Raw genomic sequence first — 14,751 nt, 5'->3', positions numbered from 1 at the left:
TGTCATTCCCTCCATGACCCAAGCCCTGTCCATTTGCTCCCCCCGCCCCACAAGTTTGGTTCTCTCCCCCACCCCCCAAGGATGTTCTGTCATTCTGTGCTTGCCACACCATCTGTCTTTCCCCTCTCGGGTCATTTCCTCCCCAACACACATCCCTTCCTGATGCCAGCTGTGTTCTATTGTTTTTCTTTTGCTATCAAGGGTGCCAACTGACGTCTCTCATAAGGAGGCATTTCCCCCTCATTTTGCCAATGGTCGTTGGCCACACGTTGAAAGAAAAAAGAATGGCTGGACTATGTTTCAAGTTCAGGTTTGGCAAATATAGCACTTCCATATGGTCTAGTGTGGGAACGCTCCCCTCCAGGTCACTAGCTGATGTCTGTTCTTCAGTGCAGAGTACACTCTCCTGGCATAGTGAGAGCGGCTCCTGACGGGGATCTGTGACTCACTCATTCTGCCTATTTTCCCTTAGAGTTAGTGCGTAACTTCAAAGGATTTCTCCGGCCTATCCTGAGTGGCCATGAGGTAACTAGTGTCCCATCTGAATTCTGTCAACAATCTGTAAGCTTGTTAAGGTTGATAAAAGGGAATTCTCAGGGCGACGCTCTAGGAATTCCGCTGGCGGACATCTACATGTCCACTGACTTCTTGCTTGTCTCTAAAGTTAATTGCTTTTTGTTCTGTGATCACCTAAACCTTTAGTCTTTGTTTCTTGATCACTATAGTCTAGGATGTCTCTCACGCGTGAGATGTTTCAGCAGATGCAGAAGCCATTTGGCATATAAAACAGTCACTCCAGTTCTTTCAACCAAGAGTTCACGTGCTTGCACTTGATGGCTCACTGTGCTTTCTAATGCAAAGTACACATCTCTGACGTTCTGCAGGGAGAAAAGAAGACAAAATTGCAATGGTCAGAACACTGACTGAAATACTTCTGCTGTAAGTTCACAGAAGCATTAAAGTCAACACACCTGCATAGTTAGAGTTTGCATTTGGCGACACAGCTCTAAGCAGAAAATCACACTGAAGGCACTGGAACCCTGACATTTCCATCCATGAAAAATCAGTCAAGAATATTAGAATGAGATATGTAGAATAGAAATTTAAAATCTGGCACACAAGATCTTTCTTCTTTACACAAGGAAAAAACTGTCAGATGAGAATAGTGTAAAGGTGGGAAATCGCACGTTTATTTTGGCCATTTGACAATCCTGAATCAACTGTATGCTTTGATCTTAATTCCTGACACTCTCTCACTCCCTTTTCAACTTCTGCTTTTATTTGTTTTTGAATCTGAAGTAACCTAAGTGATGCCGTGTACGCTCTCCTAGTCTCTGATCCTTACATGGATGAACACGAGTTTTCACCTATTCATAACCATGTTCTCAACCACTGCGTTACAGTTCTCAACATCAGATGGAGAACTTTCAAAAAAGGATTTACAATGTCATAACATTGTCCAATCCGACATAAACCTTCTATTTTTTAACGTTTCATTATCTCTATGGAACTAATTTTAACAAGAATTTATACTTTATATTAAAGTATTTTACATTGTTAAATTAGAGGGAAGGAAACAATCAGCATTCACAGAAATGCTGGAAAGGTAAACTACAAAAATTAATTCTCCTGCACCCGTGCAGCACTTCACAATACAGGTATTTGACTTACTACAGCACTTCAACTCCGTACCTCCACTCTCTCCCTGTGTACATAAACTGGCAGCAGAGGCCAGCGCTTCCCCTGTAAAGACGGCTCAGATGCATCCTTTCTCTAAACCTGAAACGTCACTTGCACTCTTAGAGAGGCATTTGGCAGGCACATCTGGTTTGCTATGCACGGAAAAGGCCTTGCGATACACATCCCTTAATAGCTCCTGGACAGACTGTGAAGACAGTCCAATTCCAACTAGCTTTTAATGACGTACTGTGCAAAAACAATGTATCTCTGCCACTGTTTTAATGATGCTTTCCCCACTACTGATTTTGTTTTATTTGATAGCTTTCCCTGATGATAGATAGACAGACAGACAGATATCGATAGACTGCCAATTTGATATTTCTCCACTCCTCCATTGCTTTCTCAGAGCATTAATAAAACAAGGCAGAGAAGTTTTTTTTAAAAAAAGTTGTACATCTCTACGTGCCTTAAACAAGTTTCTTTAAAATGAAGAAGAAGAAAAATACTTCCTTCTAAAGTTTACCTGACTTATTTAACAGTTTTCAGTCAAGAGTTTTCATTTCAACCAGACAATCATAGCGTTTGGCATCCCATTTCTGCCATGTTTCTTCCTTGCTACTCATTATGCTCGTTCAACAATCGGCGCACAGACGTACTTCAAAAGTCTGAAAACACAATGCACACTAAATAAACCAAAATGACAATGCAGCAGATGACAAGAGATAACATGCAAAACAATAAGTACACCGTTAACATAATAACATATATCTTCATGTATTGCTTCCTATGGACAATATGAAATGGGGAAAAAATGTACCTCTTAAAGCCTAAAACTGAAAAGGAACGTAGTAAAAAACTGTGCAATCTTTTCCTTATCATACCTAGATGAAGGGATTTTATCCCCTCCAGACACTTAAGATCAAATGGCCCTGCGGAAATGATCAGTTTAGAAGAGACTCTACAAGGGTGACTCCTGCCCCCAACGCCCCCCCCCCAAGCAAGCTGGGACCTTTGAGTGGAAAAAGAGAGACAGACAGGAAGAGGTGGCAGGCAACAAGGCAGCCCCTGGGCTGGCATTTTCTTCCACTCCCCTCCCCACTCCTGGTCTTTGGCAAACTGGGGACTGCTCTGACACTGGGGTAACATAACAAGAACCTGCACTGACTGGGGCCAGGAGCCCAGCCCTCGGTCCAACTGGTCACCACCCTCTCCCGCCAGGCGCAGCAACCTACCTACCTGCCTCGCCTCGCCCGGCCAGCTGCCGATGCCCCTTCCGCCAGAGCACGCCAGGCCGGGGGATGCCGGAGGGTTGCTCGGCAACGCTCTGCTTTGGGGCGGAGCAGCGCCGGCCTTCGGGAGAATCCTCCAAGGGCGATTTGGGCGGCGAGAGAGCGGAGGACGAGGTGTTCTCTTCGCTGGGCGGGGCTTGCAGGCCCTTCCCGAAAAAGGCTGTGGGGCAGAGAAGGGCCCTGGCATCCGCCTTGGGGGGACACATCCAGTTGCCATAGGCAGCAGCTCTGGAAAAGCGCCCTGTCCACGCCTCGCTCTACCTTGGAAGAGGAAAGACAGACAGACAGAGAGAAAGACATGGTCAACCCTGAGAACCAGGGATGGCATGGCTAGAGAAAGAGAGAGAACTGCTCTGCTGCCACCTACAGCTCAGACTAAGCCTTGCATGCAGAGAGAGTCTAAGGCCCTTTTATTGCACCGGCTAGGAATGCCCCCAATGGATGGGAGGCAAAAGCAAGGCTATCAGAAGGGCCCACCTGAAATAAAGGAAGCTGAACAAGTCTTCTGCCTAATCAATACTCAAAGACTAAGAGCAAAGTCAACACCGTTCTGGGGAAATGCATTCCCCAGATCAATACTCAAAGACTAAGAGCAAAGTCAACACCGTTCTGGGGAAATGCATTCCCCAGAGTAACCCAGCTTAATTGTTTTTTTTTTCCCTAGACTCTTACAGGTTCACTATTAGTGAAGTGTGAAGCCTCTTACAGAGAGGATGCACTGACCAGTTTAGTCATACTTTGAGCCAGGGTGATGCAAAAGCACATCCAGCCTCAAAAGCAACCTTAAGGACAAAACCTATTCTGAGATTTAGGCAGCTAAGAGCTGTTCCCACCAAAAACAATAACAGCTTCCTACCTCTCAGCTCTCCCCACAGATTAGCATGGTTCCAGCACTCAAGCAGAGTTCCTCATAACAGCAGACTGGAGGACATGTTCCAGCCAGAATAAAGCTGCTGCCCAGAACTGCTAAGCTCAGCCATTTCCTCTGGCTGGCCTTATATCCCATCACCCTCCATCAGGGCCTGCAGCCTTTCCAACCAATCAGGTGCAGTCCTTTCTGAAGCCAACTAATTGGTAACTCCTGGAAGAGTAGCTCCTGGAGGTCACCAGGTGTGCCTAATTAGCACACCAAGGGAAGCCAAAAAATTCCTCCCCAGTTTCAAGGCCTATAGATAGCATTCTTCACAGCCAGGATGGCTCTCTCATTGCCTGAGCCTTCTTTCTCTTCTCTCCACTCTTTTTGTAGCTGTGAAGTGAATAAGACATCCAAAATATATGAACAGGTGGCTATTAGCTATAAGTGAGTTAAACATGTAGGTACACTTGAATTCACACAAAATGCATTTATGACTCTCTGTGATTTTTGAGCTCAAAATAAACTGCTTTTTTGCTCCCAGGGACTCTCTGGTCTTTCCTCTGCTGTTTTCTGAAAGATGGTTAGAGTGGCAGCTTTCTTGGTGCCAAAACTAGGCATCTCTGAGTCAGGGAGAGGGACTGAGTTTTAAATGCGTTTGAACTCCCCCACTGCTGGCACCAGGGAGGCAAGGGTCTCTCTGAAGACAGGCAAACGACGGTGTGGTGATGCGCTTGACAAGCCCTCTGGCCGAACGCAGTCTTTTTGACTGATGGGTTTCTCGATGCTTCTCCAGCAGAATCCTTGTTCTGTCCCCTTTGGGGAGAATCTTCCTGAAGCGAAGAGCATTTGGTCCCCTTCGGAGGAGGGGGTTTGGGGAGCCCAGCCTCTGGTAATGCCCAGGGAACTTTCACCTATGTGAATGGCACTATTCCTGGATCGGATCATGATGCCCAGGTGCTGGAGGCATCTGGTCTGCTTCCTTTGGCAGAGAGCTGGCCTGCCGCCCGAGGTTGGTGGCTGGGTAAGTTTAATGTGTGGCAAATGGGAGGGAACAAAGAGGACTCATACAGATGCTGAGGGCTATGTTTCCCCCACTCCAGCTGATTGGGGCTATCCTCTCCGGCCATTCCTGCAGACACCGTACACACAGGAAAACCAGAATGGTGACAGAGCGAGTGATCCTTTGGGGTGGGGAAAATGTGTTTCTGTCTTTTGCAGCATGTAGGGGGTTGCCTGCTCCGCAAATCAGAAAAGGTGTCAAAGACCTTACTAGTGTGTGCTGTGCTACATAACTTGCCCCCCTAGATCCCCCCCAGATGTGGGGGCTGTTATAGCCATGACTTCCCATGTGTGTTTTGAATGTGACGGGGGAAACATCCCAGGGCCCGGATCCACAGGAGGTACAGTTGCGAGACAATGTGGCCCATGCCTACTTTGGGCCACGAGGCAAGCAAGCTGCTGCAGGATGTGCCCTCTCCCCACTTTTTTGGAACTGCAAAGCTGTCTTTCACATTCCCAAGCATTTCCCAAGGATTCTCTTGCAGAAACCCACCCCGTTACTCCTAGCTACCTCCTTGCACACGATGCCACACTCCTTCCGTGGGATGGCCTCGTCTTATTCCCTTTTCCCTCCCTTCTAACTCGTCATCAGTGGCAAATATAGCAACCAGAGCTGTGCAGAGTTGTACTTTGGGCAACCATTCCTAGGCTGGGCATGTTAGGGATCACGGGGGCTCTCGTCCCTCTGACACAACTCTACACAGCTCAGGGTCTGACCTTTCACTGTCCATCTTCCTGTCTTCTTTTCTGGTTGGGTAATGTTTAGGGACTTCACTTGGGCTCTTTCCCCCATGATTGGGCAGCCGGGTTGGCTCCCACCCACTCCCTCCGCCTCCTGGCTCATGATTGGGGGGCTGCGTGGATCCATCCAACCCTAATCCTGCCCACCCTCAGCCTCCTGGTTAATGTCTGGGAGGGTAGTTTGGGTCCCTTAGAGTAGCATTCTGCCCACCCTCAACAACAACTTCACTTCAGCCCTAGAAGACACAGGCAGGAGAAGAAGTCAAGCCTTATTTGTTGCTAGTGAGAAGTACTCTCGTGAGAAAGGCAAGACTGACATTTCATGGCTTTCCTCCGTTCATTTACCTGGGTTTTCTTTTCTAGAAGCTGGAAGCCACAGGCTTCGGGGTGTTTGTGTCTTGCAGCTGCATTCCTGGATGGCTCTACCTTTTAGGATATGAGGCAGACAGATTAGTGGCTCTACCTGTTAATACAGTGGTCTCCAACCTTGGGCCTCCAGATATTCTTGGACTGCAACTTCCAGAAGCCTTCACCACCACCTCTGCTGGTCAGGATTTCTGGGGGTTGAAGTCTCTACCTGTTAGGATACGAGGCAGGATGCGAGGCTGACAGATGTTAGAGAAGAGAACTTACACGCTTTGGAGTGGGTCTTTTGTGTGTTTTGTGTTGCAAAGTGCCATTTCCCATAGTGAGCTGCCACCACCACCATGACTCAAGTGTCTCCTCGTGAGTCCAAAGTCAGTATGCTGCAAAGCCAGAGAGAAAGAGTCCCCTGGCCCGTATGTTGACATCTGAGTGAGGGGTGTGACAGCCCCCTCTCACATCACAAAGGAGGTGTCACGTCACTCTTACCTACACACTTTACACACTGCCACCAACCACACACATATCTGACTCCTCAGACAATGGTATGGATTTTAAAAATAAAATGATTGTTTATTGATACAACATAAGTAATAGTAAATCACTGTATTAACTAAACAAGGCAATCAATATAATAAAGTATCCCCTCATACACTCTCTCACACAGACCTTCACTAACACAGTACCTCATAACCTGCACATGCCCTAAGTCCCTAACAAGACCCTAACCAAGTCCCTATCTGACTCACACATCATTCACTCCCCCTTATATACCTTAGCTCCTCCCTCTGAAGTCCCACCTCCTGTCCTGCTATAGGCAGATGAACTCCAGCCATAGCAATGACAGGCAGGTGACATCATCGCAGCCGTCACATACCTCCCCCCTTATAAAGTTGTTTTGCGGGGAAAAGCTAAAGTGCTTTTCATCCCAAAACAACTGCACAAGAAATATAACAATACATACCCCAATACTATACATAGCACAACCACATAACATTTTTATTCATAAACATCTCTTTAAATATACTTACTTTCCAAATAAGCAAATGCAAAAGTTTACACAGATAATAATGCAATCACAATAACATTTTACAACCTTTTACACTTAATTATAGTTTTTAAGAGTCCCTGTTTATTCATCCGTCGTCTTCAGGTCTTCGGGATAAGGCGTCAGTAACACAGTTCATTGTCCATTTGACAACCTTACCCTCCAAGTCATAGTCCACATGAAGTGTCTTTTCCAGATGTAGGCCCTCACTCTCTGGATCACGTAAACGATGGCCCAACACTCTTTTCCGATGGTCGACACGTGCTTTTCTCTCTTTCGAAGTTTCTGGATCAGGTAGGACACAGGATGCTGGTCTCCGTTGTCATCACACTGGTACAGAACGGCTCCTACCCCGGCCTCCGAAGTATCGGTGTGGACGATGAATTCTTGTTTTAAGTCTGGAGCATGCAACACAGGGTGGTTGGTAAATGCTTCTTTTAGCTTTCCAAAAGCCTCCTTGCAGTCATTGGACCATGGAACTAGGTCCTTGCTCCTTTTCTTCATCAGCTCTGCATCAATCTGATGTAACATTCCTTTGGCTACATTAGGTTTGCTGTAGAAAACCTGCTGATACTTATTAACTAATGTTAAATCACTCTGCTGTTCTATGAATAGAGTAGGGCTGATCTGCACCTCCTCTGAGATGAACTTTTGCTGACCCCTCCCTTTCCAGAAAGGTAACTCATGTTCTCTTTTATCAGCTGCTTTCATTTCAAACAGCACAATTTTTTTTCACTATAAGAAGGCTTAAGGGCATTTACATGAACAACCCTTTTGTCTAGGTGTTCAACTCCCTCAAGAATGTCATTGAGGTTACTCATTTCATGAATAACTCCATATGGACTGTTCCAGTTCAGTTGTAACTTGTTCCGCTTGATGGGCCTCACCAGAAAGACCTCATCTCTAGGAATAAACTGAAGTTCCCTAGCCTTTTTGTCATACCACATTTTCAGTTTGACTTTTTGTGGTCTTAGATTCTCAGCAGCCAAATCTAGATTTCTTTCGAGGCTGTTTACCACAGAGTCTACACGTGTGATCACATTTTGGGGGTTTCTTTTAACAATCTGATCCCAATTTTGCTTACTTAGATCAAATGGACCCCTCACATGTCTCCCAAATAATAGCTCAAAAGGGCTGAAACAAGTACTCTCTTGTGGAACTGATCTGTAGGCATATAAAAGTAACTGTGGGTTTTGGTCCCAGTTAGTATAGTTCTCAGTTAAATAAGCTTTAATCATCCTCATGAGGGTCCCATTGAATCTCTCTGTTAACCCATTACTTTCCGGATGATAGGGACAAGTTTCTAGGTGTTTTATTCCACAAATCTGCCATAATTTCTTCATAAGTTTGGAGGTAAATGGTGTTCCTAAATCTGTGATAATCTCTGAAGGGAAACCCATCCTACTCATATAGTTCACCAGAGCATCAGCTACGGTATGGGTCTCAATATTTCTTAAAGAAATTGTCTCAGGGTATCTCGTGGCATGGTCCACAATGGTAAGAATAAATCTGTTCCCTCTCTTAGTGACTGTGGGTAATGGACCTATAATATCCACTCCTAGACGTTTAAAAGGTGTTGAAATTACTGGTAAAGGGCACAGCTTTGCTTTAGTCTTGTCACGGTTATGACCCTGCTTCTGGCATACATCACATCTCTGAGAGAAAATTCTAATCTGTTTTCCCATTTCAGGCCAATAAAAATTCTGGGATATTCTCTGTTTGGTCTTATTTATACCCAAATGTGCTGCGAAAATGTCTGCATGTCCCTTTTCCAGAATCATGGGACGATATTCATCAGGTACAACCAATTGACTTTTAATCTCAGGTCCCCCTTTAGAAATATGGATCAGTTTTTCTTTATAAAGCAACCCACGTTTGATAATGAAACGTTCAGGACATTCAAGGGATAATTCTTTGTCATCCACTTTTTCAAAACAAATCTTTAAAGTGGGGTCTGCTATCTGTTCTTTGGCGAATATATTTTTCTGAGGTATTTCTAAAGAAAACGCCTCAGCTTGGGGTATATTTTCCTCTTTCTCTTGCGATTCGGTACCATTTCTTGCAGCCTTAATTTGTTCTGATTGTGACCGTGTAATCACCAAGGCACTTTTGACATGTTTTGCTAAATCAGTACCAATAAGGACTGGTGTAGGAATTTGAGAAGAAACCCCAGCTCGCCAATTACCCCGCCAACCTTGATAATTTATTAAAACTTCAGCTACAGGTAAAATCACTACCTCCTTCCCAATCCCTTTGAGAGTCAGGTGCTGATTAGGAATTATACATTTCTGAGGTACAATGTCAGAGTGGCAGATGGTAACTTGGGAGCAAGTGTCTCTTAAGGCTGTATAGTTGTTTTCAAATATTTTTATTTTGTCACCAGCTGATTCAAGTAACTGAGAATTAGCTTGAATATATAAGCAGTGTCTAATCTCAGCTATAGGCAGATTTTCATCGTTGCTTGAAATCTGCTCACTCAAAGTATCAATTTCAGAGGTCTTAGCTGCCTCTGTTTTCGTTTCCATGGTTACAGAGCTACCTCTAGAGGGAGTCATCTGACTGTTCTGTATGCAATATACAGACTTGGTCTCTTTTAAATTCACTTTCTGAGGAGAAATTTCTTTAATTTGTTTTGTATTAAAACACTGGGAAGCAATGTGTCCCCTCCCCTGACAAGCGAAGCAAATTTTCTCTCCCCATGAGCTTTTGCCAGCAAATCTTTCTGATTTTTCTTTTCCCTCCAAAACCTGGCTCTTGGCCTGGTTCTGTCCTGAAGGCTTTTCAACAAAATGGTCGCCCACTTTCGGCTGGCTCTGAACTAGCCCTTTGGGGTACTTAGGGTCCCATGTCTTCCTCATGTATTTTCCCTCAGAATTTACAGGCCCCCTTATTTGAGAAATAAAATCAGCAATCTGAGCTGTCTGTTTAATGTCTGAAGGTTTCTTTTCTTGAACCAAATATTTAATTTCACCATGGAGTAAGGAATAGAACTGTTCCAATCCTATAACATTTTTTAATTGTTGAAACGTCTGTACATTCTCTTGTGCTAGCCACCGGTCCAAGCATTTTTCTAAATTAAAACCAAGCTGTGTGTAAGATTCATCTGATTTCTTTGAAAGTTTTCTGAATTTCTGTCTCAGGTGTTCTGCATTTATGCCAAATCTAGTAAAAACCATCTTTTTAAACTCTGAATAATCTTTACTGAATTCAATTGGCATATCAGCATAGACTTCAGCCATTTTCCCACTAAGTAGAGACCTTAAAATTATCATTTTCTCTGATTCTCTGACAGAAAAATCGGAACATGTTCTTTCAAAAATCGTAAGGAACGATTCAGGAGAGTCCCCCTGTTTATAAGAAGGGAATTTCTTTAAATCTGCTTTTGATAATTGGCCCTCTTCCAGACTAGACTTTTGGTTGTTGTTATTATTCTGGTTCATCAATTCTAGCTTTCTAATCTCAAAGGCCATACGTTCCTTCTCCAGTTCAAATTGTCTTTGTCTCTCTCTTTCCTCTTTTTCTAGGGCAATCCTTTCCCTTTCTATTCTTTCCTCCTTTTCTACTTCTAACTGCCTCATTCTTTCCTCTTTTTCTAGCTGTTTCATTTGAAATTCATGTGCCTGGGCTAACTGAATTTTCCTCAGTTCTGATAAATGTTCACTAGTAAATTCTTCCTCCTGCACTGAGGCAAACCTTTTCTCGCCATTAAACTCATCCCCAGACCTATCAGACATCCCTGGAGATTTTGGCTCACTTTCAGCCGTTTTACTGTGCGTTAAAGGCATGTTAATTGCACAAGAGGCTCTTTACTATTTCCAAGCCCCTGTGTAAAAACACTATTTTTCTTTCCTGTGCTAAGGTCTGCTATTTATTAGCAGTGTATTCCAGCTGGTCTAGCTAAGCTGGTAACTGTAACTACGCTTCTCTGTCGTCTTCTTCCCCTTATACTGGGCCTCTTGCCAAACTAAGGATACTTTATTTTATATTTCTGCCTTTGGCACAACTTAAAATTTTATTACAGCTCTACCCACACACTTAGGTTCCACTGTTTACAATGGAGATCCCTCAGCTTTGCTGCCCTTGGTCTGTCCCAACAGAGTTCACCTAACTCTGGACACTCTGACCAAATCAGCACAGACTGCGCTTTGGGCCACTCTCCCTCACAAAATGGACACCACAGAGCTCATATATCAGTTCTCCCACTCTGAAGCTCAAGCGCCTCTCCACTAAATTTGTTCCCCTTCAGTCAAATTGTAGAGAGTTACCTACGCTTTACACTTCAGGTGACCCTAACTGAAATCCTTTTGCTCTGGTCACTTTGGCCAAGGCTTTACTGGACAACTCGTATCCCAACCGCTGGACACCAGTTTTATTGTGACAGCCTCCTCTCACGTCACAAAGGAGGTGTCATGTCACTCTTACCTACACACTTTACACGCTGCCACCAACCACACACATATCTGACTCCTCAGACAATGGTATGGATTTTAAAAATAAAATGATTGTTTATTGATACAACATAAGTAATAGTAAATCACTGTATTAACTAAACAAGGCAATCAATATAATAAAGTATCCCCTCATACACTCTCTCACACAGACCTTCACTAACACAGTACCTCATAACCTGCAAATGCCCTAAGTCCCTAACAAGACCCTAACCAAGTCCCTATCTGACTCACAAATCATTCACTCCCCCTTATATACCTTAGCTCCTCCCTCTGAAGTCCCACCTCCTGTCCTGCTATAGGCAGATGAACTCTAGCCATAGCAATGATGGGCAGGTGACATCATCGCAGTCCATCACAGGGGTATATATACCGGTGATGGTGTGCTGTATCGTAATCTCAACTGAGTGTGTCTCCCTGAGAGGTGGGAGGATTGGGCCTTAATTATTTTGCAAGCTCCCATTGGGTTCCATGTGCTGGAAATTACTTTGGAGTATTTTTTTTCCTGGCCTGACTTCTGCCAGCATAAGGGTGAGGAGTTTGAGCTTGGTGTAACTCAGCTCCTCCCCTGCCCCTCCCTTTCTCCTCCACTTCCCCTCCCCCTTTTGGCCCTTCTGTCCACTGATCAGATGGTGGATCAGCCCGCACAGAGTGTTAGGCCAGCGTCAGGGGGGTAGGCCGGCAGAAGGATCGTTGTGCCAGAAAAAGGGACTTAAAGGCCAATCCAAACCTTCTACAGCAAGCCTATCTGGGATTTTGGATTCTGCCCTAAATTGGTGCATTAATCCTATTTTCATATTGCAGTCGTCTACTGATAGCTTAATAAAGATTTTGTCTGCCTTATACTGACTGGGAAAATAATCCATTGAAAATTAAGGCCAGATGTGACTAATGCTTCCGTAGCCTCTCATCAACCACTGGAACTCAATCTATCGTGGGACAAAAGGAGGAAGGATAGAGCCAGCCTCGTAGTTTATCCCTCACAGTGGCATTTCAGCGAAGGCTGGTGTCTTCAAGGTCAGCGGTGTGGCCTATCTCCTCTGGGTTTTAGTTTAGACTTTGAAACTCCTGTGTGAGATGCTAAGCTCCTTTTGACAAGAAGGTTCCCTACTTTGGATGGCTCTCGTAAAGTTCAGAATAAAAACCTAGAGCAGGTTCACTGACATATTGACCTCTCAAAGCCATCAACCTCCACGACGCCATCCAGTTCAGGCAAGAGCCTATATTCTTCTATGGGCCGAGTCTCTCTCTGCATTTTCTCGTCCTCAAACTGCAGTGCCGTGATGCTCAGTTGAATGGCGAAACGAGTCCACTGGTTCTCTCTTTTGCTTAGAAAACTCCAAAGGGCACCTCTTCCCTCTCCATGTTTAAATCTACTGCCTTAAATGTACACAGTCCTAGTGCACAGTTATGTACCGTAACCATTTTTAAACCAATATAAACACAAGTTCATGATCTGTCTGCAGTTGTCAATGACATCACTCAATCTAATTTGCCCATCCCAGTTGTAATAATTTTTTCAATAAACAAAACAAAACACTCTTCACGTTAATGGCAATGATTGGCAAAATAGCATAGCTAAGCACGGTGCTCCAAAGTCCACTCAGCCTTCATTCCAAATTCCTTGCAGATTGTTCATTCCAGTGTCCTAGCCTTTTCTACTGCCTCAGTAGGTAGGTACACTGTTCATTCCAGCTTCTAGAGGCTCATGTGCTGCTTGCAGATCTGAATTCAGCATCCCACCATTTCTGCCAGCCAAAAACAGCATATTTTAGTTCACTTTGGTGAGTGTCTCTATCCCTCCTTGATGGCAAATGCCTCCCTCTTCCTCATCCATGTGGCAGATATCTGCCAATAAATTACCAATGCCACCCCCAATGCCACCGTATCTGCCAATAATTATGTTGGTACCTAGAATGTAATCCCACACTGATCCAGCCTAGAAAATCAGTGTGGGATGTGGACATCCCGATGGGGCAACACACGCGACTTTGCTGCTGCCATCTACCTCAGTGCCTGATGGGGCAACACACGCGACTTCGCTGCTGCCGTCTACCTCAGTGCCTGATGGGGCAACACACGCGACTTCGCTGCTACCATCTACCTCAGTGCCTGATGGGGCAACACATGCGACTTTGCTGCTGCCGTCTACCTCAGTGCCTGATGGGGCAACACACGCGACTTCGCTGCTGCCATCTACCTCAATGCCTAATTGGGCAGCACATACTACTTTTCTGCTTCTATGTGCCCCAGTGCCCGATGGGGCAACACACTGTACCTGTAAATATTGAAATTTTTCAACTATGTCAAGAAAGAACAATTTCTTAAGGTCATTAAAGAAAAACCAGAACTGCTAGTTTATAGATCAAACCCAGTTCAGATCTACCAGGTTTTAAGGAATGAATCTATACAGTGGAGGAAAACGATGAAACCCGTCACTTCAATTCTAATCAAGAATGGTAGAAAATGCAACTTGGTTCGTCCTGTCTTTTTGAAAATATGGAAGGATGGAGTAGTTTTCAAAATCTACTCTTTTGAAGAAGGCAAGGATTTGCTGATTGTGAGGGGGCTTTGGCAAGAAGATGAAGGCGACCAAGGTACAAGTAAGTAAGCGTGCAAGGAGTGGAAATTTGAAAGAGAAAGATATCTCGATTGGAAGAAACCATTGGATGTTATCGGATGTTTGACTACTCCCCCCTCCCCCCACTCTTTCTATCTTCCTTTTTTTAACACTGTATTTTTTATTTCTTTTCCCTTTTTTCTTCCTTTTCTTTTTATTAACGCTGTCTTTTTTCTTCTGTGGGTTGTTTTGTTTGTTTGTTTTTGGGTTGAAGAAGTGAGAGGAAAAGTTAAGGGATAAGGACATAAATAGAAACAAATATGTTAAATGAAAGAGGCATTATGGCATTATGATATATATACAGGGTAGGGTGAAACAGGAATGAAGATTTGGCTGGGGCCCAGACTGGTGTGTGTGGCATCTCCCTCCCTCCCAGAGCTCGCATCAAACTTTATTGAGACACGGGAAAATGGGAGGGAGGAAAAGAGTTTATATGTAGAGAGGGATGTTAGGGATAGGAGATTAGATAGAGATGTAGGTGAATTTGGTTTCTTAGGGTGTTTTTGTTTTTGTTTTGTGGGATACACAACGGGACCAAATAAAAGTCAGATTATGGAGAAAAACATAAGTTTAGTTACTTTAAATGTGAAAGGCCTAGGGTCTGTAACAGAAAGAAAGAGAATAGAATCACTACTGAAGAAAAACAA

At 44.3% G+C, this 14,751-nt stretch overlaps 1 long non-coding RNA gene across 2 annotated transcripts; it reads right to left on the bottom strand.

Moving 5' to 3' along the window:
• Positions 1–617: 617 nt before the first annotated feature.
• LOC144589463 (uncharacterized) lies at positions 618–13,471 on the bottom strand. Of its 2 annotated transcripts, XR_013545577.1 has the most exons (4): positions 3,826–13,471; positions 2,917–3,230; positions 2,204–2,345; positions 618–878 (listed from the first exon to the last, which is right to left on the bottom strand). It is a non-coding gene; the product is annotated as an uncharacterized LOC144589463 (long non-coding RNA). The 2 variants fall into 2 exon arrangements; XR_013545576.1 differs by lacking the exon at positions 3,826–13,471 and having other exon boundaries at positions 2,917–3,370.
• Between the last annotated feature and the right edge of the window lie 1,280 nt (positions 13,472–14,751).

The sequence above is a fragment of the Pogona vitticeps genome, chromosome 5, assembly GCF_051106095.1.
Source record: "Pogona vitticeps strain Pit_001003342236 chromosome 5, PviZW2.1, whole genome shotgun sequence".
In the NCBI taxonomy this organism is placed as follows: domain Eukaryota; kingdom Metazoa; phylum Chordata; class Lepidosauria; order Squamata; family Agamidae; genus Pogona; species Pogona vitticeps.
The sequence above is the reverse complement of the archived record's forward strand: the minus strand, read 5'-3'. Positions and strand labels throughout refer to the sequence as shown.